Here is a 27,794-nt window from a genome sequence, read left to right as displayed (position 1 = left end):
AGAACATCAATGCCGCCATACAGTAATTTTTTTAAGTAACCAATTATCTGTTTTAATTCTTAGATCTTTTTTTCTGAATATATTTTCAAAAAGGACCAGAATAGCATAAACAGTGACTTTAAAAAATAATCTAATCTCTGCTAATTAGAAGTTTCTATTATTTAAAAGTATCTACTTTTTTAATGTAAAATCATTGTAGTGCGCATCAGATGTAACATGTTTTCCACAAGCATATTTGTTTCACTGGATAACACGAACCATCTTCTGAGCAATGGCAGTGGATGACACCGAGGCAGTGAAATCCACTTCTATGATCATGCAGATGTACTTCAGCTGCATCCATAGCTTGCTGACTTTTGTGGAAATTGCTTCTAAAAGTGAATTTTACCCACTGTAAGTACTACAAGAGTACTAGGTAAAAGTAAAACCCACATCCTGAGAGTGGCCTACAGAACTGGATTAAGTATATACAGATTAATTCTGTGAATTGAGTGGGCAGAGTAAATAATGCACATACAGAAATTGATTTCCAGCTAGACTTAAGGGATTTTTTCCTATATTTTCATCTGTGGATTGAGATCATTCTTCTTTCAAGGAAGTATAATATCATTATTCAGTTTTTATAAGTTACCCATGCTCAGCTCAAAACCTACAGTTACAAATACGATGACAGATGGGTAAAAGGATTTTGCTGAAGATCAGGTGGCACAAATTTAATTCAGTAGAAATCATAACCAATATTAACATTAATACTGCTTGTGTAGAAGTGTGAGTTGGCTGATTACAACAAAAAAAATTGTCACCTTGTATAAGCTTTTCATATTAGAGGAAGTAATTTAGAAAGAACAACTAGGTAGCAGATGTGGGAAACAACTCTACCTGAAAAAAATAGTACATTCAAAGGAAACCAGACCAACAAAGTAAATGGAGTTCCTCTGAGGAAAGCTGCAAAAGAATTTATATAGAAGAGAATCCGCCAAAAAACTTGTCCTCCCTCAATTCAGAGACATCACACTGACCTGCCAAAGGAGCTTCTCTTCCTCAGTGTCTTGAGTTAGAAATCCACTAGCTCTGTATGGGGTAAATAACTCCCAACTCCCAAGGATGGTCCTTCACAAAGAAACAGTATAGATGATGGTATATTTTGAGTAGTTCAATATAGATAATATACAAATAGTACAAAAGAGAAGATGGCTCACCTTGGGGATGACAATGCTCACAGGGAACTCTACATGGGAGGGATCTCCAAGAAGAGAGCCTTCCCTGGTGGTGGTCAGCCCTTAAATGGGGTTTGGGAGAGGTGGAGCCAGGCTCCACTCCTTCCAATCACACAGGTATATCACCTCCACCTGTGGCCCCGTGGCTGACTCGGTGCTCACCTCAGGTGACCAATCAGTGGTTCAGGCCGTGATTCGGCAGTTCCCATACACTCTGTCACTTCTTCCTAAGTGATATTAGCCACAAAGAATCCGGAATGAGGATTCTCAAAGATGTGATTATTGCTGTCATTGCCCTACAAACCAGATATGTAAACAGAACTTCGCTTATCCTCTCCTCTGAATAGTTTCTAAAAGAGACTTTCTGCAATGGAGAAGAGGCTTTCCCAGTCCCCATGAGGCCAGAGGGCAACCAGGAAGGGAAGAAAGGAAGATTACCATATCCTGCAGCTTTTATCTACAGGAACACTATCACCTCAGTAACATGTTATTAGCACATAAATGGATGTTAGTAAAATGTAAGAGGTACCACCCAAAAACCCTATGCTCCATTTTTTTTGTGGGCGTAAACATGATTTTTTTTTTATCCACAAAGTCAAAAAATCAAATGGTAAAGTGGATTGCCATTTAGCATTGTCTTGTTCATATATATCAATTTTAGTAGGGCTGGTGAGACTATTCATGTATGACCTACAGTCATTAAACACATGCAGCCCACCCACACTTCAGCCATGCCAAAGGTCCAAATTTGCTGTGAATACTCTACAATTACATAAGAGAGATCTCACCAAACCAGCTTACAATAAATGGGAAGATTTCATCTGAGATAGATAAGGCTCAGCATCATCTGAAAGTATAAAATTATCTTCCACAATATCGCACGAGCTTCAGTGAACTTCTATTTTGACTATATTTCCAAGAGTGGGACACTTGTGTAATACACAAATCTCTCAGTGGTTTTGCATCAAAGCCAGTAACTAAGCAATTACCTTGTAATCAGACAGAGTGTTGACAATGCAGTCAAGTGGCAACATGTAATTATAGAGCTTAACATTGCACACATTGAATTTTGCTCTGCACCTTTCAAGCTAAGTGCTGCCATATTTTTTCTCAAGCTGAATAAGACTCCAGAGATTCCAAACAATGCACTCAACCTGAAAACATGATTCTCACAGCTTTTTTGTTGACATAAGTGAAATGCCCAGACAGGTCAATAAAAGAAAAAAAAAAGAAAGAAAGAAAGAAAAAAAAGGTAGAATATGCCTTCTTCACTCTTTTATTTAGGGTAGTATGCAGTGTCTTAAAGGAAGAGTTTGGAGACCAAGCCATATATCTGTATCTCCCCTCTGGGGCAACTTCTCCAACTACTGCCAGCTGGAAGACCCACTCTCTGCGCAAGCAAAATTTACTAATTCATCATGTCAGAGAATAAAGAGAAATTCTCTGACTCTAGGGATCGATCTTAACACCCAAGGGGCACAAGGGCAGGATATAAAGTCTCTGAGTTACTGTTAATGCTGCCTTCCAGTAATAAAGGCTATCCATTGTTGTTAGAATTCGCAATATATTGTTTTGTTGTTGTTGTTGTTTTTCCTCCATAAGATAGTTCACGAGCTTTTGAGATATCTGAGAAGTAACCTGATGCATATCATTATTTTTTTTTAAAGGCAAGAAAATCACCACGACAACCAAATAGTTACAGATTGTGGCTTAAAGAAGTGACTTCTCCATAATTTTAGAATAAATGTTTGTCGCACTTCTAATTTCTTGAGTGCTTCAGACAGACAGTTTAAATTGATGGCTTGTTAGTGAGGACTGGCCCCTTTGTGAGATGTTTTCAGAATGATTGATTTACAATAAAGTGGCTCCTGGTGGGTGCATGCAGGTGGAACTGATTCAGATCGATTCCACAGAAGCTGACTAATCAGCTGTTTAAACTGGCAGTGTGCTCAATGACAGAAACAGTGCAGCTATCATTTTCTATCTAAGATTACAAATTAACTTGTTCTGTTTATCCTGTATGCCATCAATATGGAGAGAAGCAGCTGAGAGGGAAGTGGGGTTTCGGACTGATGTCTAAAGACTTCCCTGCAGATGTGCTTTCAAACATTGACAATGAAAGCACAAGGGGAAATTTCATTACATATTCATGAAACCAGTATAGAGCACTACAAAATGAGGAAGACTCAACTAACTGGTTTGGGAATTCAACAATATTTTTTAAATGCAACCACAAAATGATAAATCAATGCCAAAAATTGGCGAAAAGTACGCATCTTTCTTTCTCCCCTGTCCTACACCATACCACACATTCTGTGTCTGTTCCCTCTACATATATTATATGCACACCAGAGGGGTAGCATCTTTACAGACTGATATTTCCAGAAATGATTAATACTGGTAATCAACATTTCAGCCTCTACAGTTATATCCCTGAAAGTGTCATTTTTACAACAAGATTTAAAACTCCGTGGAGAATAGTGTGTACGTATAAGTGAAAGGTGACAGAGAAAATCTGTGTAGGTGATAGGAGAAAAGATTCTCCCAGCTTCTGAGCTGATAACATGTGCAGAGGCATCAGAGGGGTTGAGACTTAGCAAAATAATTATAATTATCTCTCATCCATAGTGTTTCCTTCACTTCTTTAACATTTGAAATATTTCTGATTTTCTTCATACTTGCTCCACCATTTGTCATAGTGAGAATTAAGGGACAGGCTAGTGTGGGTGACACTACTGTGGGGGTGTATTATAGGCCCCCTGATCACGAGAAAGAAGCTGATGAGGCCTTCTACAAGCAGCTGGAAGTAGCCTTGTGTTTTCAGTCGCTGGCTCTTAGGAGGGGGTCTTCAATTATCCAGATATTTGTTGGGAAATTAACAAGGCCAGGCATGCGTGCTCCAGATGGTTCCTGCAATGTGTTGAAGATAACTTTCTGATGCAGGTGGTGAAGGAGCTAACAAGGAGTGAGGTGTTATTGGACACTGTTCTTACTAATAAGGATAGGCTTGTTAAGGAAGTGAAGGTTGGGGGCAGATTGGGATGTAGTGATCATGAGATGGTGAAGCTCAAAATCTTGACCTGAAGAAGCAAACTAAAAAGTAGGATTGCTACCATGGTCTTCAGGAGAGCTGACTTCAATCTCTTCCAGGACCTTCTTGGAACTATACTGTGGGCTAGGGTGTTAGAACGTAAAGGGGCCTGTGAGAGCTGGTCAGCATTTAAACAGTGTTTCTTCCAAGATCAGTATTGGTGCATCCCTGTGAGTAAGAAATCAGGAAAGGGTGGCAGAACACCTGTGTGGATGAGCAAGGAGCTGTTGCATAAACTCAAAGGGAAGATAAAAGTCCATGAAATGTGGAAAAAGGGTCTGACCACTTGGGAAGAACATAGAACTGTTGCCAGGATCTACAGGGTTGTACAAGGAAGGCCAAAGCTAAGCTGGAATTGGATCTGGCAAATGAGATATAAAGTATAATAAGAAAGGTTTTTTCAGTATATCAACAGTAAAAGAAAGAATAGAGAAAGTATGGGTTCCCTACTAAATGAGGGGGGTGTTCTGGTAACGGGGGATGCAGTTTGGGTGCGCTGGAAAAGGTTGCCCAGAGAGGTTGTGGAGTCTCTTCTCTGGAGACATTCAAGACCCTCCTGGATGCCTACCTGTGCAGTGTGGTCTAGGGAGCTGCTTTGGCAGGGAGGTTGGAATGGATGATCTCTAGAGGTCCATTCCAACCCCTACAGTTCTGTGATTCAAATTTTAATTACATCAAAAGCTACAGAAAAACACCAAGTATACCCTAGTGTGAGCAGAAGTTCTCATCTTGTTCATAGCAAGGTGTGCTGCTGACAGCAAATGAGCTTTGGCTGACTTATTAGACAAGATCTGCTTTACCAGAATTTTCAGGCTAATATGGAAAAAAAACAGTGGAACAGAAAAAAAAATTGTTTCTCTGAACCTGTCCAGTCCTAAATCTCTCTGCTCTCAGCAAATTTTGAGGTCCATTTTTTTGTTTGTATTCGGAGAGAAAATCATGACATTTACAATAGCTAGAGTTAAAAGCAAAACAAAAAAACCTTACCTGACAAATGCTAATAGTTACCACATTGATTCAAATTAAAAGCAGTCATTAAAAAGTTCTTCACTAGCACCCATTATTTAACATAAGGAAAAATAACACCTAAATAAATCAGTCCTGTAAGCATTAAGAACACTATCAGTTTGGCATATTACTTTCACACATCTGAGTAGATATCCCAAGAAGTGCCCTGAATCAAAACTGTTGTTTTATTATTACTTATTAGAAGCATAATGTACTATCACACCATTATCTGCACTTCTTCAGATATTGATAACAGAAATAGAAATAGTAATCAGACATCAAGTTTGGTGGCCAAAGAGTTAAATATTTTGACAGAGATACTACTAAAACTACTTCTTATTTCTACAAAAATAACCCTGATTATCAGTAATAAAATGGTGCATAATCTGAGTTGTTACATGCATGTTAAACGATAAATTTGTTGAACATGTATTCATCATGGCATAAAATTGTGAAGGGCAACTCAACTGTTTCTGAGAAGGAAAATTAAAAAAAATCTTTTGATCTGATCAAATGCATCTCTGGATACTCAGAAAATAAACAGAGCAAAGGTCCTAATCTCAGAGAAAGCAGTTATTAAGTAGAATAATATGGAAACCACATGCAATTTGTATGTGTCTCATTAGTTTATATAATTGTCTGTTCTTGAGATTAGCCTTTTAACCTTCACTGTTTTAGCCTTAGAAAGTGTTGAATACTCAGCAAGCTGAAGAAAAATTTAGCTGCCTCACTGATGGCTTCCCTCTGAGGCTTAAGTCCTGACCTGAAGGGATCTTTTCTGACTCTCAGTCTCCAGAGAAAAGAAATAATTCAGTGCCACCACAGATATAGGCCAAGGATTCTACTGAACAAACTTCTAAAGCCAGCTGAATTATGTGTGCTAGTATTGTGATGTGGGCTGCTCACAGTAAATTGATCTGATTGCACAGAAGTCATTTCTCTCCAGACCTCAGGTTGATGTGCAGCCTCAGAGGTGAGATAAGCTACCTGGTTCAGAGCTGAGCAAGACATGTTTCTTCAAGATAAGACTGGCAATTCAAAAACAGCTGCTACTTGAACAACCAGGCACAGGCATTGAGCATGAGCTATCACACATCATTTTCTTTCACAACAATGCCATGGAAACAGACAAACTTCTTTCAAACTTCCGCTGCATGAATAATTAATATTAGTATGTGGATGTAGATGTGGATAAAATATAGTGGAAAACTCAAGAAATGACTTAGCAACTAATCAAGCAATGTAGAACAATGAGATGAGAAGGGAAAATCTCCAAGGCATAACCAATTTAATTTCAGATTTAGGTGAGAGCTTTAGCGGCTCCAGACTGAGCTAGTACACACTGTCAGCATCAGTTTCCTTATACCTTTACATCTTCTGGTTACTGGTGAGATCAACTGGTTCCCACAGCGACTGCAAATTGGGAAATACTAATACACTATTTCAATGTGACTTCGCGAATTATATATTTTTTTTTTGCTGAATTATGGCTGTTTGAATACATTTTGTTGTGATTCATACACTCATAAAAATAACCCTGAGAGTGCTAAGAATTCTGCAAACCTATGTATGTGGAACTGAGGGAAAAACACTGTTACACTTTGTGTAAGTGAAGTTGTGGCTCTTCTGCTCAAGAAAGTGTAGAGTCCCAAAAAGACTTTTGATTTTATGCAGATTTAAGATGAAACCTGCAGTCCATTTCCCACTGACCAGCATTCTAAATATATCAGTCTGACATCAGGAGAGCATTTTATTTTAATGACCTTCAAACTTATGCAAGAATACTCACAGAAATCCTCTTAGTGTAAATTATTTTTGCTTTATGTCTAATACTTTGTCTTCGAGTACATATGAATTCCTTTTTATTTAATAAATACCTGTTCCCTGTAGGTTACCTGTAGTCATTTCTCCTGTTCCAAAATGTGATTGATAGAATTTCCAGAGAAATATTAATTATTCTGTAATCGTACATTTGCCAAGGATCTTTATCCTAAGCAGAAGGATGTGTATATATTTATTATGTGTATATATGTATTAGGCATATATTTCTAGTGAGAGGTTGGAGGAATGAACAAAAACACAATCACTTTAATTTATAATCTAAGTCCTGATGGGAGACTGAGACATTTTACACCTAGCAGAATCATTCTGGCTAAACTAGTTCTTTCGTCAACAAACCTCTGAGCCTGCTGGGTCTCTGTAAATGATAATTTTACTGAAGTAAAAGGAAACAGATTCTAGTAAATCTGTGTGTTCAGAGAACTGTATTTGCCTTCATATTTTCCAGTCGCTGTCAAGAAACATTTCATCCTTCCCTCTGTCCTGCAATTGGACTTCACAGTCTCAATCAAACTAAATAAAATTTTGAAGTGAGAGATGTGACATTTCACTAGCCTTTTATAGAATTTCCTCAGATCAAGTGTACAAAGGGAAACTAGCAAATTACACTAGGATATTTACATACACTAACTCCATAGGAAAAAGCATTAAATAACATACACTTCCTGACTATTAATTTAGAAGAAACTTTCCATTTGAGAAGTTGTCAGCTTTAGCAATATTTTTTTTCTTTCTTTTTTTTTTTTCTGTTGGTAAATTTATAATTTATCTATAAAATAAGTGGTGACAATGAGCAAAGAGGCAGATATACAAGCAGCTAAAGTCTATTAGGCTAAATCATTGTGCTTCCAGACCTGGCACTGTGCTGGTTCCTCCCATTCTCCCAATGAATTACTTTCATTTGGAACAGATGCCTCTTTCAAGGTTCCAGATTTCATTACTATGCACTGTAAGTATGAGCAAAAGCTAAAGGAGAGAAAATTCATCGTCTTGAGGACTTCATTGAAACTGGAAATGTGTTTTAAACTGAAATGGAGTGGAAAGAAGGACAGCTTAAGCAAAACTCATCGATGAAAATATAAACTAGATAACTAAGACTTACATAAAATAGTGCAAACAGTGCTAACTGTTGCAAACTCAGCTACTCATGCATTGAGGAAAGGACTGGAAAAGCCAGTATGATTGTGGTTGTCAACAGATTAAAGGATACATTGGGTATTAAATTTTTCATATACAGGATACTAAGTTCTCAGTAACCATGAACATTTTTCTAGAATAATTTCATAGAATCATAGAATAGTTTGAGTTAGAAGGGTCCTTTAAGATCATCTAGATCCAACCCCTCTATTATAGGCAGAGACACCTCCCACTAGACTAAGTTGCTCAAAGCCCCATCTAGACTGGTCTTGAACACCTCCAGGGAGGAGGCATGCACAAGTTTCTTAATAAAGAAGGATCTATAGGTCTTTTGAGTTTGAAGTTTTCCACAAGCTATGAAGAGGAAATATGTTAACCTTTGAAACAACTGAAAGATAACTGCTTCTCAAATATATTTATTTAGATTTGTATAAACTTGAGCAGTCAACCATGAGTGGGTTTTCAGTGCTGCTTTTAATCTTGAAATTGCATGTGCATAGCCTAATTGTCATAGTCAAGAGTTTAGGGATTTGCTTTGTTTTGTTTTTCCCTACGTAAAGGAAAACCAGATGTCTTCTGTATGCAAAAACTGTTGGTCAAACCAAACCTTTCATTTAATGTTTCTTACTGTGCTTTGTGTACAAAAACCAGAAGCAAAGAAAGAGTAAGCATGGAATTTTTATCAAAGACTTGCACTGCAGGGAACCACAGCTTTAGATCTAATTTTATTCAAGAATGCTATAGGGGTTTCTTTCCAGGCGGGGAAGAGGATAATTAACATAATTCAGGAAAGAAAATTAATTGTGATAGATTAGAATATTTTATATCAAATGCAAATTTTCCACTGATTTTTTTTACTTGAATTCTAACAGCTATCATATACTGAAGATAGGAAAGTATAATAATAATGGTGACATTAATAGCACTCCAGTGTAAAGAATTATTAAGACTTAAATGTGATACTTTTCAATAATGGTAGACTAACTGAATTTGAGTCACATTCAAGGAGCACTTCATGCATTGATTTAATATGGTTTTATACCCAGTAAATTGGACTAATATCATGTCACAATCCTCAAGCTTGAGAAGTAAGAAAATTGATGCAATTCCCTCTCTCCACCTGACAGTCCTGCAGAGCCCAGGTAGTTATATTGCTTCTGGGTAGTAATTTATGTTTGATACTACATTTACTATAAACAGGATGATAATAGAGTAGTTAAGGTATATTTCTTGGGCATAAGGAAGGAGAATATGCCTGTTTTCTCAGAACTACCTGGGGCGTAACATGAACTGAAGCTGTAAATGGGAATTTGAACAGAGTTAGCCACATCAAACTCTCATGTACTAGATCTACAAAAATATGTTTCTATTTGAGTGAACCAAAGGCCAGTCTCACTGGGAAAGTCCTTTTGTGTCTTGTCACTGACCATTAAATAATTTACCCATGGCAAAGTAATTTACAATTTTTACAAGAATATACTTATCATTTGAAAAGATAAATATAATAGAACCTGTGAAATTTTAAGAACAATTTGCAATGAGGCCTAGGTAGGTAATGAAGTCCTGAAAAGGGCAAATGAAAAAATATTCTGCTTTGAAAAAAGAACAGAAAACAAGACCTACCCATTACTATTTTTTGTAGCATTTGAGTTACATCATATGAGTTGCTTGAGAAACACATAAATGCAAACGTATCTTAAGACTGGTGCAAAGAGATGAAGTCTGCCTTTTTTGACACGGGTCAACAAGAGCATCATGCCACTCCAGTTGCTATAAGGCATGAAAATAAGCTGCCTTAGATTTGCTGCCATGTTTTATCTCTGAGGAGATTTAGTTAAATTTGTATGGCAGCAAAGTTAAGCTGATGTTAAGTTTTCATGTCCAAGATCAGCAATGAATGAATGGAAAAATGTTTGCCTCTTCAAAGAAATTATTCCAACATTAGATTCCAAGGAAAAGAGTCTGCCTAAAACTCTCAGATATACAGTAAAACACACATGAACCAAGTACTTCAATCAGTTTATTAACACAGCTTGTGTGTGCTGGCAAAAGAGGTCACAAAAGCAAAATCTGTGATTTTGAAAACATATTTAGAAATCAGACTTATCTAGTACTATGTGTAGATTCCTAGAAAAATACCAGAGTTTGAAACTTGTGATTTAATAAAGAAGATATAAGGATGTAGAGAAAATTCTCAACTATTTATTTCTTGATATGTACAATGTATAATAAACATACAACAGAGTACTTGATATTTTCTCCAATTATGTTTAAAAAGGAAGGCCTACAATTTATTTCACTGTATAAGCCTGTGACTATACAAAATTTATGTATGAATAGCATTTCTTTTAAATATTATAGCAATTATTTACCGATGCTAATATAGAATACTGCCTTACAACTCCAGTCCAAACCTAACTGCACTACTACTTTTTTTTGAATTAATTATGTAATTACTGTTTATAATGATTCATAGCAGTTGTCCAGAGAAGTAAAGCAAGTGCTTTTAAAGTCAATTTGGGCTATTGTAACATCAAATAATTAAATAAAATCTTCAAAAGCCCAACTGCTATTAACCTGTATTACTTCTAACCATATACTGAATATGTACGCCATAAATATGGCAAATCATCTCACTTAATATAAGCCATTTAAAATTATCCAGAGACTATAAGCAAGTTATCAAGACTCATTCCAGAACTGAGATACAAAGGGAGCTACTGAGGACCAGTGGTTCTATTTACAACTTAAACACTCATTTTTTTTTACCAAGGTAAATTCATTTTTTGAAAATTCTCCCTTCTCACAGTTAAAAACTGAACTAAATAGAGCACCTCATCAATAGGATAAAGGGAATAAAGATGTCATCTGCTTATTCCATAATACCAAATGTGTATCACTAAAATTATTGAAATTTATTTTTTACTATATTTTTGAGGTTCTTCCTGAGATAAAGAATACAGTCCATTAGGCATAAATATGAACTTCACCTTTATTCTGCACTGATTGAAACAATTTGAAAAGTAATTCTACCTTGATTTGCCACTGTAAACATAATATGACACAGCAAGCTTCTTTAGAAAGCAAAATTGAGGTAATTCTGGGAAGAACGGCATAAGTTACCTCCATGTGCCTCTTTAAGATCTACTGCATCCCATTTGTTTATTGATATGGACTTCTCTGTTAGTTGTGCATGCTGTAACATATTTTAGGTGTGGTTTTTTTTTAAGAATGTTACATTATTTCCAGAACTGACTGAGGTATTTTCTGCTGAGTTTTTATTAGGATTTGGAAAACAAAAAGTTCACTGAATTATTAAGATTAAATGTAATTTCCCAAAAAATCATGAAAACATGACTTTTTAAATCAAAACCAATACAAGGATTTATGCACCAAAATGAAAAAAATAGCCAACCTTAAAATTTGCAGCAGAATCACTTAATCTAGCTCACATTAATCTAGACAGAAGTATTGTAGCTCATGTAACTGAGCGAAAATACTTAGAGGCACATGACACAGATTGTCTATACCCATTCAGAAATACTCTTTCTCTCTCAAATAACAGATAGAGCACATTGTCATCCAAAATCAATTTGAATTGGAAGCTTGGCCTTTCCCATCCACAGCACTTCATAGGATAAATAACCCAAACCAATCACCAGCAGCTTGAACTGACTAGATTCCTTCCTATTCACCTTCTTGAAACTCAAAAGAAAAAAAAAATAATCAAGCTCACTTATGCATGAGGACAGCATGCTCCTGAAGTTGCTGAAAGCCTCGTGATAAAAACAGCATGAAAAATGAGAGAACAGGTCTCAATGTGCTTCGCATAGACAAAGATAAATTACACAGATTAAATGAACTTAAAATTTTTGCATTGATCCAAGATACAGGTTACACTTTGCAAAATACATCACAGATTTTTCACTCACTGCAAATGAGATAACTTCATCATTATTAGTAGAACATAGTTATTAATATGTAAGGTCTCTTAACAGTATGTTTATAGAATGATCCAGTTTTAGAGTGAAATTTAAAAAGTACTTCCAGAATTCACAATCTTTTCCAAAAAAAAAAACAAAGAAAAAAAAATCACATATAGAATATTTTCTTTTATATTACTTCATCTCATAGGATTTTTTAGAGTTTTGACTCACAAAGTTTGCACACTTTCATTTTGTATAGGTGCAATTAAATTTTCTATGTGATTGTCAAAATGATTCAGGAGTGCACTTAATGTCTACTTCAGAACCTCTCTGACTAACACTTTGATTTTATTTATGACATGTAAATTCCTAAACCAGCAAGATCTAAATATTCCTAAAAAATTTAATGAAACTTTAAATATACATGTGTTAAATATGCAGTTTTCTGTTCATTATATAGGAGTATTGTCTCATATATACCTTAATTAAATTAATTATTGATTAGTGCACTTACAACTGATATTTCATTAGCATACAATAACTGTCTCATTATATCTGGATAAAGTTTTCATTAAAGAGTGGCTGGAAATTCAAAGTTACAAAAACAAATGCAACAGAAAAATAGTTTAAGTTCAAAGAACCAAGTAATAGAAAACATATTAATTGCATTTTAAAAAAATCTACTAAAGGACATTCATAGGTTACAATATTTAATAAAAATATCAAATGATAATTTCTGAAGAATTACAGTTTCAACAACTGGAAGAATAAATCCATCTCTGTGGTAAAGTCAAAGAATTCTTTATTTATTATTGCCACACTTGTAGGATTACAAATAGGGTTATTTCAGACAGGCTGTCTTATATTTTAAGCAGTCTCCTAGATATCTAAATGTGTAATTGCTACTATTTATTTTCACACTCATCTATGAGCTACTACAATTGGATGACGCTATAATTCTCACATGATCAGGTAAATGATTCACGGTACTTTTGTGTTGTCATTAACTGTCACATTTCTTGACTTAAATATGATCCCTGTCACTTGAAAGTCAAAAAGCTACTTCTAAATTTTACAGTTTCATTAGCAATTGATTCAAAGCACTTCCATAAAAGAGGCTAGATTGACAGCGGTTCCACAACTTAGTGATTAATTAAGCAGGCTATCAGGCTCACATTCAGTTATTTATTAATCTAGAAAATCTTGCTTTGTTATGCAAGTTTTTCTAATTATTGCATGTAATTACTGAATTTTTCTGAGTTTTGAGAAAAGTTAATTGTTGGAAAAAAATCCAACTGATTAGCGAAGCTGTAACATCAATAACATAAAACTATAGATGGACTTAAAGCAGCATGAAGTTACGTTACTAAAAAAAATTAAAAAGATGCAAACAGATGCTATTGTGATTGTATGCTCTGGAACAATACAATTAATACACTGAAGCGTGTGTTTTTTGATTGGCTTTGTATCCTTCTTGATCTATAATTTGAATGCTAACAAACAAACATAGGAGGGCTGCACTGAAAGTAATGCCTTTTACGTTATTACATTGGTCCAAAAAGTCAGAGGTTGTGGAATGGCAGTAGTTCAACCTCCCTGTCAGTATTCCAGTACATTTTGTTGCTGTGTGAAAGACGGCAGCAGAGGGGCAGTCTGACACAATGACAGCTGATATGGAAGTGAGGATGAAACGAAGGTGTCAAACTGAATTCCTCTGTGCCCCATTCACTGAGGCTCACTGAATGTTTTTGAAGACCAAACAGTGGCTATAAGCATAGCGAGATGGTGGATGGTGCATTTCAGCAGTGGTGACAGAGATGTGAAAGATGAGCCACATCCAAAAATGTCATGCAGATTTTTACAAGCACAGCATACATGCTTTTGTTTATAGCAAATGGTGGTGACTGCACTGAGAAGTAGTGTTTTGCAGTGGATAATTTTCTCTACTAAAGAGTGTTATTGTGCACTTTGTATCTGTTGCAGTTTCTGTGGAAATAGATAGGAGGCATTACTTTCAGAGCAACCTACATACGCAAACACCTTTCTATTGTGCTTACCAGTAAAGTGAACTGAGGAGAAAACTGACGTTTGTTTAAGCACACAAAAGCCACAACAATCAGATGAATTCAACAGTGTAGCTGCACAATGCTAGCAATTAATTAATTTGAAAATAAGAAGTTCTTAGCTATTATAGTCTTTGTGGTTTTTCAAGAAATAATCAATAAATACAGTACTTCTGCACTTGAATTCTTTCCACTCCCTTTTTCTTAAAAGACTGAAAATGACCCTGTGACTCATTTAAATGTAAAAACATTCGTTTTCTTTTTCTTCTTCATTTAAGAAAGAATCTACAGAAAGATTCCAGAATCCACTTTTGCCAAGCCTCACTTAAGTTGGCTAATTTTGTGTCACTTAGATTTCTCCAGACAAAAGAAGTATTGATCTTCTAAGTGCCAACTCGAAGGAAAAGTCTAATCAGAAGTTCTAATTATCAACGACGCTTAAATATTTCATTTTGTTTCAATGTTAGTGTATACAGAATTGCCTTTAATGTAAGCCAGCATGCACAAGTTGATCATCTGCAGAGCACTGAAAACGCTGTTCAGTGGCAAAATAAATGACTTTTCAGATTGTGTCCTAAGGTAGTATTTAGCTGTTACTTTGATCCATACACCTGCAAATCCAAAATCCATTTTCAACTCCTCAGACTTCTGCAGAACGCAGATAGTAATTGAAGATATTTTACTGGATACTGTACAAGTTTGACAGAAGAGAACCCTTCCAGTGAGGGCTTTTATGTTTAAAATGTACTGACAAAGATTAGGCAATGTCTTTCAAAGAAACAAATGTCAAGATACAGCTCTATCTTCAGATGAAATATATTTTTTGGAGCACAGTGAGAGCTTGTAGCTTTATTTTAACAAACTCGGACTGAAAACACCATAGCCCAACAGAGATTTTTCGTATTCATCATTATTGTAGTAACTTCAGTAAAACTTTCTAAGAACATACTGTTTTGAAATATATTTTTACTGGTGATACTGAATCAATGTGTCCTCTCAGAAACTTTCAGTTGGACTCTTACTTCTAACTCATAAATGAATCCAGTATTAGTTGGGGCAACTATACATCACTGAAAATTGGCAATTAAGTATTTTACAACCTCAGAGAACAAATTCTTGTTCTGGGTGCCAATCTCCAAGCTATTGGAAGAGAATAAGGTTATCAGGAGTAGTCAGCATGGGTTCACAAACGGTAAATTTTTCTTGACCAACCTTGTAGCTTTCTATCATGGCATCACTGTCTCAGTAGATGGGGAAAGAGCAATGGATGTTGACTTCAGCAAGGCTTTTGATACCGTCTCCTACGACATGACAAATTTGAGGAGGTGTGGAATAGATGAGTGGACAGTGAGGTGGGTTGAGAATTGTCTGACTGGCCAAGCAGAGAGGGTGGTGATCAGTGGTACAGAGTTCAATTGGAGACCAGTGACTAGCAGTGCTCCCCAGCAGTCAGTGCTAGGTTTGGCCTTGTTCAGTAACCTTATCAGTGATCTTGATGAGGGGACAGTGTCCATCCTCAGCAAGTTAGCTAATGATACAAAGCTGGGAAGAGTGGCTGGCAAGACAGAAGGCTGTGCTGCCATTCAGTGAGACCTGGACAGGCTGGAGAGCTGGGCATTAGCAAACCAGATAAGGTTCAACAAAAGCAAGTGTAGAGTCTTGTACCTGGAAAAAATAACCACACATATCAGTACAGGTTGAGGGATGACCTGTTGGAGAGGAGCTCTGCAGAGTGGGACCTGGGGGTACTGGTAAACAGCAGGTTGGCCATGAGACAGCAGTGTGCCCTGGTGGCCAAGAAGGCCAAAGACATCCTGGGGTGTATTAAAAGAACCATGACCAGCATGTCAAGGGAGATTGATCCTCCCCCTCTTCTCTGCCCTAGTCAAGCCTCACCTGGGGCTCTGTATCCGGTTCTTGGCTCCCTGGTACAAAAAAAGACCGAGATCTTCTGGAAAGAGTCAAGCAGAGGGCCACAAAGAAATATCTTTTAGGGGGGCCTGGGGCATCTCTCTTACAAGGAAAGGCTGAAACACCTGAGTCTGTTCAGCCTTGAGAAAAGAAGACTGAGAGCATCGTACTAATGTTTATAAATATCTTAAGTCAAAGGGACATGGCTAACCTCTTTTCCGTGGTCTGAAGGGACAGGACAAGGGACACGCCTGTAAACTGAAGCGTAGGAAGATCTGTAGGAGATTATTATTTCTATGATTATTGACTCAAAGTTTGCTGAACGATGATTCCAAGCACATCCTTTGTAAGGGCTGAGAAATCCTGTTTCAACGGACACAGCAGATTGGCATGTCCCGGGGCAACGAAAGAGAGATAAATTGCAGCTTAATGGCCGGAGAACAGTCTTGTGTGCGGAATGGTAAAGTTGTGAAACAAACTACTCAAGGTACTCAACTCTGGGGGGGAGATAGCCATCTCAGGAGATACTTGCCTGAAACCCCAGCACGAGGGATTTGTCTCGTAGACTGAGGAAATCTGGAAGGTAAATAGAGGGGTCCTGCAGCCATGATTGGAGGCCTTCTCTTAGAAAAGACCTCACTAGCTGATCACTGCAGGGGTGCATCAGAACCCCCTAAGAGCTGTTCACGAGCTGATCACTGTTTGCTGCTGCCCCTCCCGGAGTTGACAGATCCACTCCAAAATGCAAAAGAACTTTCACGCAGAGAGTGACGGAGCACTGGAACAGATTCCCCAGGGGAGTTGTGGAGTCCTCTTCACTGAAGACTGAATATCTTGAATAGACCCATCTGGATGTCTACCTGTGCAACCTGCTGTAGGAAGCCTTCTTTGCCAGGGGGTTGGACTTAGTGTTCTCTGGAGGTTCCTTTCAACCCCTACAATTCTGTGATACTGTGAAATTCAGGTGCTCATACTTCAAAATTGCAATAACCATATATTGATTGAAAACAAAATATTAATTCATAGGACTCAAAGTGTTAGAAGTAGCAGAAATAGTAACGTTTGATTCAGGAGTCAAAACAGATCATCACTGCTTACAGGATTCAATTTGCCACAGTACCTCCTGTAAGAACTAGACCAGCCTTTTCATTCAAAAGATTTGTATTGTGCCTTTCAAAACATGAGCAATTGCTGGAACTTTAATAATGATGGAAACAGCGAATGTTAGAATGATAAAAAATGGATTAATTAATTACAGAAGTAGTAAATTTCCTAAAGTAGTGAAGGTGCAATACCAAACTTGTAAAACAGCTGGGTTTTCAATTATGATACTTGCTTCTGCCAGAGAACTCCAGCGTTACTCTTTAAATATATTTTCAAGAACAATGTATCAGCATGTCTAACATTTGGAAATGGTATAAATTCATCTAACCTTGAGAAGATATTTGAAATTTGATTAAAAGTGAAGCTGAAACAGTTTACACCAGTTAAACTTACTGGTTCTTATGCATCAAAAGAACCTCAAGAATTCTGTTTGACTGAATATTCATTTAAATAAATGACTAGGGTTTCTCCACAGCTTTGAAAAATCTCAGTTACAAACTCCAACTTCTGCAAAATAAATGCTTTATTTCTCTTGATTAAAATACAGTACATCTCAGTCCTTTAGATAAACTTGCTATGAATATTCTAGCATATGATTTTACAGCTATCATGAGTAGGTGATCTATCTAAGAAAATGCAAGATTAATGCACACCTGCATGCCTTATTCAAAGATATTTTCAAGGAGTTTGCAGCTTGCACACAATGATCAAGCGAAAGAAAGAACTGAAAGACATACTGGTCGACAAAAATGAACTGGCTGTCATTTCAGTGAGAGCTGGATTTATAAGAGTACATTAATAATGAAATATTTTCTGCATTCCAATAGAAACATATATTTAGATCACTGATGGCAATTGTCTTAACTGCTACAGTCAATTGGGTGAATAATGTGATCTATAACTCGGTTCACAGATGAAAGGAATTTGTAGCTGTTAGTTTATAATAAGAAGTCAAAAAAGAGTTGCATGTCCAAAAATGTAGAAAAATGACTTACAATATTTCCTTTCTGTAGGAACTCATGTTCATATAATGACATGGAAAAACATTTGGTTAGTTTAAATGGGGAAAGGAGAAGAGAAGTGATTTGGAGCATTATGAGAACACAAATTCTCATTAGCAATATACAACAGCCTTAGTTCTGATTACTACCTCGGCCAGCACAAACAATAAACAAATTCAGTAACACAATACAATGAACTACAAGCTGTAACATCAAAATGATTTTTCTTTTCCCTCCCTTGCTGACAGATATGCCACTCATTGCTGTATAGTCAAAAAGGTTGCTAGGTCTCAATAAGAAAGGTCTATCACAAAATTATATGAAAATGTCTGTTATTTACATTGTACATTATGTAGAAAATAAAAATAAAATCCACAAATTATTCTCAACACACACCCACAAAAAACCTTATAGAGCTACTAAGATACTTTAGTAAAGCTGCAAATATCTCTTCCAAACCACTCTTAAGAAATCTAAATTGAAAGGTATTTAAATTGAGAGGTATTGAAGGCATTTTCAAAAAGAACTTTGGTCAAAACTCTATTTAAACTTCTGAAGTTAGGCAATTTGATATCAATTAGAACAGCAGACAAAATGGAATAGTAAAAGAAACAGATCAAAGTAGTAATGAGACATTTAAATGAATAAACCAAACTGTTTTCTAGATATACAATTAAAGTCCCCAAAGAAAAAAAGAAAAAAAAAATCAACATCCACAGCATTCACAATATGTAGAGATCTCCAGAAAAGTTCTTGATAATAGATAAAATAAGAAAATATAGTATTTCTTTTTTCTATTCCTCAAAAGCGTGTAAGCATAGGCAGTATCACAAATATGGGTAGAAATAAAATTTGGATTTTTCACTCACTCCATCAACTTTGATGGACCTATTACTATTCAGATCGTGGTACAAGTGAGAGAAAATCAAGCCAGGAAAGCTGCCACGGCAATTATATCAGCTCTTGGTTTTAAAAGGCAGTTGCAGCAAACCCCTAGCAACTTGGAAGGTTATTCTATCAAAAATACTTCAAGGCATCCTGCTCTAAAGAAACAAAAGGTAGCTACATAAGTTATTTTAAGGTGAGAAAGCTCATGTACTTCCCTACTCTGTAGCCATTCTACTAATGCCCAAATGCAATGTCACCTGCACCCACCTACCACAGCTCTAAGCTATGTTACTTCTACCAAGATGTATGCTAACAGCTACCAGAGCACAACTGCTTTTTCATGAATGCAGTCCTCCTTACTTTCTGGCAGATTAATGGCACAGTCAGTTTAAGGTTTAAATAACCAAATGCAGGAAAAGAATAAATAGGGCATGGTGTACATGAAAGACAGTTTTTTCACCATAATTACATCTAAAAATTACCTTGAGAAGTGTTAAAACAAGTAGACTATGAGTGCAAAATTCTACTTTAGATTTGGTAATTAAATACAGCTTGTACTGTCTCTTTGCCTATGGGAAAAAATGTCACTGGGGTAAGCGTGCTGAAGAAATTCCAGAAGTTGGGAACATAATAATATTTTGAATAAAGTAACAAAAATAAAGCACGGTATGATTAAAATTTTGTTATGTGCTGCTATGCAAAGATCCTGTTCTCTGCTAAAAGACACAGAGATCTGGGTCTGTTCTTGATGGGTGCATGAAACACTTTCTCACTGCATCATTCATTAAGGTAGGTCTGCTAAGAATTGTTTATTTATACAGTTTCCTTAAAACATGAAACAAACAAACAAAAAACATCTAACTCCTCTTAGCTAAAGTAGTGTTGTGCTTTTTTTGCCAGAAATGTAACGTTTTCAGTGAAAAATTCAGATCAATACTTGGTAATATTCTCCAGGAGTTCTACCTTACTGCCAACAGATTTATAACTTTCCCAATTGCCTTCAACACAAATGTCTTTGGGAAATTTGTATTTTCCATGATGACTAAATGAAGTGCAATTCATATAATAATAATAAAAATATTTTATTATAAAAATTCATATAACAATAATAAAAAACTAAAAAAATACTTGGAAGAGATGAGGCTTCTTTGTGCTGCACAACAGGATGCCCTTAAAGTATTGTATGTTTTTGCCCAATCAGAATTACAGGAGTGGAACTGAAAAGACCCACAAAAGGGAAATAGAAGCTTTGGGGAAACATGATAGAACATGCATCTATTGAAAACTGGCAAAACTCATAGATATTCAACTTGAAAAAATTGAATAGCTATACAATACTTGATTGCAGACAGCAACACGAAAACTGATCAGACTTCAGGTCTGAGAAAATTGGATACTCTGCTATGGAAAACAAGAGGGAGCATCATAAGAAAATTCAGAATCAAGTAGATACACTGTGTGCAACACACCTGAAATCTTTCTACATCATCTACCATTAAATATTTCTTATAATTTCAATCCTGGCATAATTAATAATGCTAGCAGACAGGCAATTGAAACTTTCACTACTTGAAAATGTGAAAGTACTCGTTTCATCAAGCACATAAATTCTCCTCCAGGAAAAATGGATACCTAGTGAATATTGAGGTCTCACCTGAAAAAAAAAAGTTTTTATAGATGGCCAGTAAGTGACAAGTTCTTGTTTAGACAAGCACTAATCATTACTGCTCATGAAAATTTTGGTATGCCTCAAGATGGATTTATTTTAGTAAACCTCTTCTGTATTTTCTGTGGCTTCCTGCTGAATATTCTAGACCAAGGAAATTACCTATTACAAACAAAAATAATCATCTCAAATATCCACCAACTTTACAATATATAGATCACTGTCCTGCCAATAAAAACTTATTCATATTTGATACTTGCAAGTTTTGTCCAATCTGCTTTTAATCGTGTAAACTTAGACTCTGCAGACAGAGTCTAGTATCTCATCACCAACATAAACTCCACAGCACCTTTTGGTAGCTACTTTCTATGCACAAAAATCAGTGCATCATAGAGCTGATAATACTTTAAAAGTACCAGAGGAGATGCAACATTCTTGGCATAACAACACTCTTAAGTGCTCTAAGATAGGTATGGAGATGCTTTCATGACAGCTGAGACAATGGCAAGTGAAGCACGCAATTAATACGAGAACCGATTCATGCCTCAAATACCAAAATTGACATTTTAGTTCCCCCACCCCACTCCCCCAAACACACCAATTCTTTCTATATATTCCGTGATGGAGAAAAAAAGGATTTGCTGTTGGTAGTTAGTTTCACGTTGAGACAAATTCATGGTCTGTATGTAGGAAGAGCCATATTTCTAACTTCCAGACTCATTCAGATGCAAGGCAGCAGCTGGTCTACTTACAGTTTTTCTTACTTTGCACACAATGTCAAGTTATCTTTTTTGTCAGTCTAGCCTTAAAGTTCACATTTTGTATCTAATAATATCAAATGGTTCACCAGTGCGTTTTTTATATCATTTTTAACTGTAGTAATAGCAGGATTGTATGAAGGGCAGAAATAACGCAATAGAATAAGAAAGCTTAATGTACAACTTTGTCTTGCTGTTTTCCCTGACCTTGACTCTTCTTAGCAGGCCCGTCCTCTTGTGTTTCAGTTCTTAGCCCTTGGAGATAATTTGTAAAGTATGCAGTCCTAAGAGATTAGTGCTTAGCAGTCATGACCTAGTCTTTCCTCACAACACTATTTGTAAGACTAGTTGCTTTAAAATTTCAACAGAAATTCAGTCCTGGTGGTTCCAAATATAAGTGTTCTATTCAAACAGAGAAACCGACACTCCAGAATGCAGTTCAATGAGTAGCAGAACTATGTCCCTGCTGTACAATCCTACTGGCTGGTTTACGTGGGAAAGAAACCCTCCCCCTTTCCTTGCCTCACACATAAACACATTTATAAACGCGTAAGATTAATCCCTAGAGTATTTTAAGATGTGGAATACTACTAATTATGTTTGCTTATGCCTGATTATTTAAAATTGACAACCCAAGGCTGTATTTTCAATGAGCAAGAAGCTGTGTGTGACATAAGTTCATTTCAGTCAGGGAAGGAAATTCTTGGATTCTATTTCCTGTTGCAATGTAGTTAGCAACTGCTTATATGTTGAGCAAAAAGGAAACATTTTTTGTCCCAATCAAACATTTTTTTCTAACTAAAGAAACCAAGCACATTTTTGTACATATAAAATTCAAGCAACTAATACAGTGCTTCCTTAGCCTCTCTGACCCTTACTAGTTCCAGAGCTTACTCTGCACTTTCCATAGTTTTCATGATCGCAACAGGGTACTAGAAATTCCAAGCAAATTAAAGTTCAGAATCTCAATCTGACAAATATTTCCCGAGGCAGAAGTCATTTTACAAGTTTACTTTGGCTCAAGTAAGCCCTCTAACAAAAAATTTCCTTATCTCAAAGAGAACACTTCCCATACTGAGAATGACTCCAGAAATAGTTCTACATTTGAATACGTATTCTATATTTCATATTTCCAGTCATTCTGCACTTGAAAAGGACTTATTCTTCTCCATTAAAAAAAAAAAAAAAGGAAATGTAATCATAACAGTCTTTGCTCTTCAGACAACATTTGAAATGGTTAATCAATGTAAAACCCTTAGCCACTTGCATTTGTGGTCCAGATGACATTAATAGTAAAACCTTCCTGGCTTGTGCACTGAGAAGTACATATTTCAAGATCTGTGATTTTTGCACATCTTTCTCAAGAAATGCTAAAAAGAGCATTAGTACATTACATCATGCAATGAGGTGCCAAGGAACTGCATGATAATATCACATCAAGAGAACTTAGAATCTGAGTGGAAATATTAATGATTATGCAATCAGACCAAAATTGATGGCATGGTGCAGGAAATATTTCTCAGTAATTTTCAAATGTTGTGAAAATCATTTCATTATTTGTTAAGTTAAACAACCATAGTCAACATAAACAACCATAAGTCCATATCCCAAATTACTAGTTGATGACTAGATATAAGTTTGAAATGAAAGAAACAGTGAGTGTTACTACAGATAGGAACCAATTTCAACCATCTTGTTCAGTTAGACACCTTACAACATAACCGGTTCTATTCCTGCATATCCTTGCAACACGTAAAATAAAAAATGGCAAATAAAATTGAGATACTTCTTAATCTTCAAATGAAAGCTCCTCTTCCTAAAGAGCTACTTCTATGGCATCATTCTTTCATTCACAACTCATGATTACTAGCTAAGATCTTGTCTTCTATTGACATGCTTTCCAACAGAATTTTCCAGTTACTTAGCCAGATATGAAATATGATGCGTCACATAATAAACATTGGAGATTTTCCTTTCTTCTCATCAAAAATCAATGTACAGGAAGTTGTTCAAATTCATCAGAACAACCACATCTTTTGTAGCTTAATCGTTAGATCTAACCTGAGAGAGAGCCTGCTAAACTGCCTTTTCCAGGAAATCAGCTACTGCATCTAACAAACTAACCTTCCAGAAGCGTTTACTCTGCATCAGTGCTCCCTTTCACTCTTTTTTGTTGAAATCACTGGTATAACCAAGGTTGTTTCAACCCGTTCCCAAATGCAGTGTAACAAAAAATCAATTTCTGGAGAAAGTACGATCACACTAATACAAACTTATACACTGATGCCAGAATAAAATTGCTAAGGAAGTTATGTTTCTACTGAAAAAGGGAGAATTTAAAGATGTAAGGTGGTATGTTTTATATTGTCATTGTCTTAAAGCTACAGTCAAATGGAGAAAAACAATAAAGTATTAATTATAGTCTGCCACACTTCTGACACAGTCCAGAAAATGTTCCATACACCACACAATACTACCACAAAACAAAAAAAAGTTTTCCTTCATATATATTAATGTTTCATTGGAGTTCATGTGGAGTTTTTCTTACCCCATTTTTCTCCTCTTCTTCTTCAACAACAAGCTCACTAAAATTCTAACAAGAATTTACATCACAGAACAAATAATTAGAAAAGAAACAAATATTCAAGACAAGAAGCCTAGGCCTCACTAAACATTCCGAAAAGGCAGGACAGAGCCCTAAGTCACTACAGCACTTTATTTCGTGTTCACCAAGCTGTGCAGGACAAGCTGTAAATTTTGAAAAACTGATTAATGATTAGTGATTAGTATTATTGAGGTGGACTGTACTTCATTGAAATATTTGGCATCTCATATCTGTGTCACACACCACAGCATTAATAGGATCAAGATGCAACAGTAATTGTTTCCATGACAATGCAGTATATGCACTCAGCAGTACCTCCCTGGGTAAACAGTAATCCTTCAGAAAAACAAGAAGGTCATTACAGCAACTTGTCAAATCAATGCAGAGAGTGTCTGAGCCGATTAAGGCATCTTCTCTCAGCTCTGACATAGTGTCAATAGTACTGGGCCACTAGTGCTCAGTGAGATGACTGAAGTGAAATGCCCATCAGTCAAGGAGCTGAGGTGGACTAATGATTCCCTGTGCTGCCTATTAGAACTACATGACAACTCAATCCTGTTTGCTTAAAAAAAAAAAAAAAGAAAAGAAAAAGTGACCTTGTTGCTTTGTTTGAGGCTGAATTAAATTGACAACAGCAGCTAATCTTTACCTAGGGCGATTAACAGAATTAAAGTACAACAACAAAGGCACACAAGGTTTTATGGTTTATATTCCTATTTTGATCATGCTTTCAATATTTAGAATCAAATACAATGTATGTTAAATACATGAAATATGCATTCCAAGCTATATTTGAATGGATTTCAATTAATTTATTTGCAGCAGGATTTAACAACTTCTGAGGAAACATGCAGATGGAAAGAATACTTTAAATACAGCAATAATCAGCCAGTGGTTTCACCAGGAAAAAAAAAAGGTGAATTAAAAGGAACTATTTGATATCCACCAGCCTACACTGGTAAGCCTACACTAAGGGGGTCTTACTCCAGTTATGTAAAGGATATTCAGCACAAACATTATGTTAAAGATGCTTTATATCTGTTGCTTCTAGTACAAATACATAGTGTTGCAATATGTCCTGCAATATATGTGGGCTATCATGCAAAATTTTAACAAATAATCAGTATCAAGCAAAGATATTAAGCATGTAGGTATAAAAGCTTTTTACTTGAAGCCATTCGAAATTTATGAGTTCAGTGAAAGTCTTCATGCCTTTATCATGTTCCTCTGCAGTTTATCAGTTTACATTACTGACCTACTCAATCAAAGGGAAGACGGAAGTTACAAGGAGGAAAGAATTCTGGGCAAAATGTTTTATGCATGTAAATGAGAAAAGCTGATCTCTTTGTAAAACTGAAAGAAGAGAGATTATTTGTTCAATTCATGCATATATTGTTTTAAAGATGTACTTTTACCCGCAACACTGGTAAAAGGTTTGAATTGAATTTAGCCAGTTAGATTGCTGAGAAATGCACTGCACTGCTGAGTTGAGCTGTGGATTACACTGAGGAAAAAGAAGAAATATGTGGATGCCCAAATTCTTTACACTGAAGATTCAAAGCCCAGCAATGGTAGAGCTAATTGATGTTAGTGAACAACAAAATCTCTTACCAAAAACACTATATTTTTCTTCATATGATGTGAACGAGAACAGACTAGGGTTCAGACTGAAAGAAAATCTACCATACAGATACAATAGAAAGCCTTTACAAAACCTGCTGCAGAGTAACCATCACGATGAGGACAAAGGGGATTTATGTTTACCAAGAAGTAAGTCATTGGGAGGACTAAATGGCTCGAGGGACTGGTATGGAGTCTGAAAGCTTTTCACCTCTTAGTATCAAACTGAAATCTAGCCCCTAGCTGTAGCTATTGAAGGTCATTATCATCTAGTGGCCGTTCAATACTGTGAAAACAGTGCACTTCTCACTGGACAGGGCGTCACATTTCAAAGACAGCAGCATTTCTGAGGTTCATTAGAACCCATAATTTTGGTTTCACCATAGAGCACTTTATCAGCTGCTGAGCATCATGCCCTCCAGAGGTTGACAGATCAGACAGGGAAAGTTTGCAGTGCTGCCACAATGCTGGCCATGCTGTATATGACAAGAGGACTTTCATCTCTGTGTCTCAGATCTAGCAAGCTTTGAACTATAACTGGACAAGCTAGAAAATATAGAATACATTTATATATCTTAGAGTTTGATTCTGGTTTGATTCAACAGGTAGCGAAAATTGTAAGCAGTTTGTCACTCACATAATGTTTGTCACACAATCTAAAAATAGGAAAAGATAACATTTTAGCGATTAATTCCTTAGCGTATTTGTGGTAAGAGAAAGTCTTAGAAAGTATATAGGATCTTGGACATTCTTCCAAATTCTCTGTCTGCGTTCTAAATGCCTTACTAATGGCATATATGTGCATTGCTTACTTTAATTCTTCAACATTAACTTTTATAGTGTGTGTTTCTCTTCACTAATTGACAGTTCTTTTCTCTTTTTTTTTTTGAATGTCTGGGTAGAGCATATACACATCAGTAAACCTGCGCAATTTGCTTTCAGTTAAAATTTAGAGTACATATTTACCACTGTATCATGAAATTTCCTATAATATAAAAAAATCCTATACTATTATTTTACTATATTTTACTTAAATGTTTTTCATAAAAGATTATCTAGATAAAATCTTAGACAAATATGATCTGTACACAATATTCCAACATGCTCTGCTGTAGTTTGAGAAAGTACAGTTAACACTATTCTCCATGTCTCTGTTGGCAGCTTTTGCAGTAGGTACTAGGCCTGTACAACCCAGTGGAAAGAATTCAAAGGCATTAGTTTTTCACTGGAAGTGATTTAATTGCTTGTTGATAATTAACCTGACCACATTTCACTAACCTTGAATTACTTTTTACTCTGATAGTACATGAGGGCATGAGAAAGAAAACTGGGGAAATACAAGATTCTGTATGCTAATTTTGAAACACATCTAACAGTTCTCTCATTTTATATAATGATTGAAACTCCACTGCAAGTTAACCAAAAGTAATGAGGTAATATGATCTATTTCTAAATTCATATTAAAGCTGACTTAACAGCAGAATATTCTAAAGGAAGGAAAAACAGCATCAACAAAAAAAGTAAACAAAAATTCCAGTAACTGGGAAAAAAAAAAGCTAATTTTCTTAAAATTCAGTAATTTGATTTTCATTAAATATTAACTCTGAGAAGGCAGAAATTTGTGTTTGTGAAACCACACAGATCTTAAAAGACAGTATATAAGGCATTTCCTTGTTACTAACAAGCGCAGATAGCATCAAAATTTAGTAATTTCCTGATTGCCAGACAAGAATTCCTTTGGGTAGTTAATAATTATCAGTGATGACAGTTACTGTCTCTATCAAGAGATGATATTTTAATTTTCGTTTGAATGGTGCCCTCACCAAACAGAAGAAATTGTGAGAAAAGAAGCATACAATTCCTGACACTTGTATATAAGTAAATGTTAAGATTATTACTAAATTTTCCCATTCCAGATCAAACAAACTGGAATACAAAGAAGGCTTTGAATAATGTCTGT

Source organism: Cyrtonyx montezumae, unplaced genomic scaffold, assembly GCF_038088225.1.
Source record: "Cyrtonyx montezumae isolate F1298 unplaced genomic scaffold, pur_monq_1.0 scaffold_4, whole genome shotgun sequence".
Classification (NCBI taxonomy): Eukaryota; Metazoa; Chordata; class Aves; order Galliformes; family Odontophoridae; genus Cyrtonyx; species Cyrtonyx montezumae.
The sequence above is the reverse complement of the archived record's forward strand: the minus strand, read 5'-3'. Positions refer to the sequence as shown.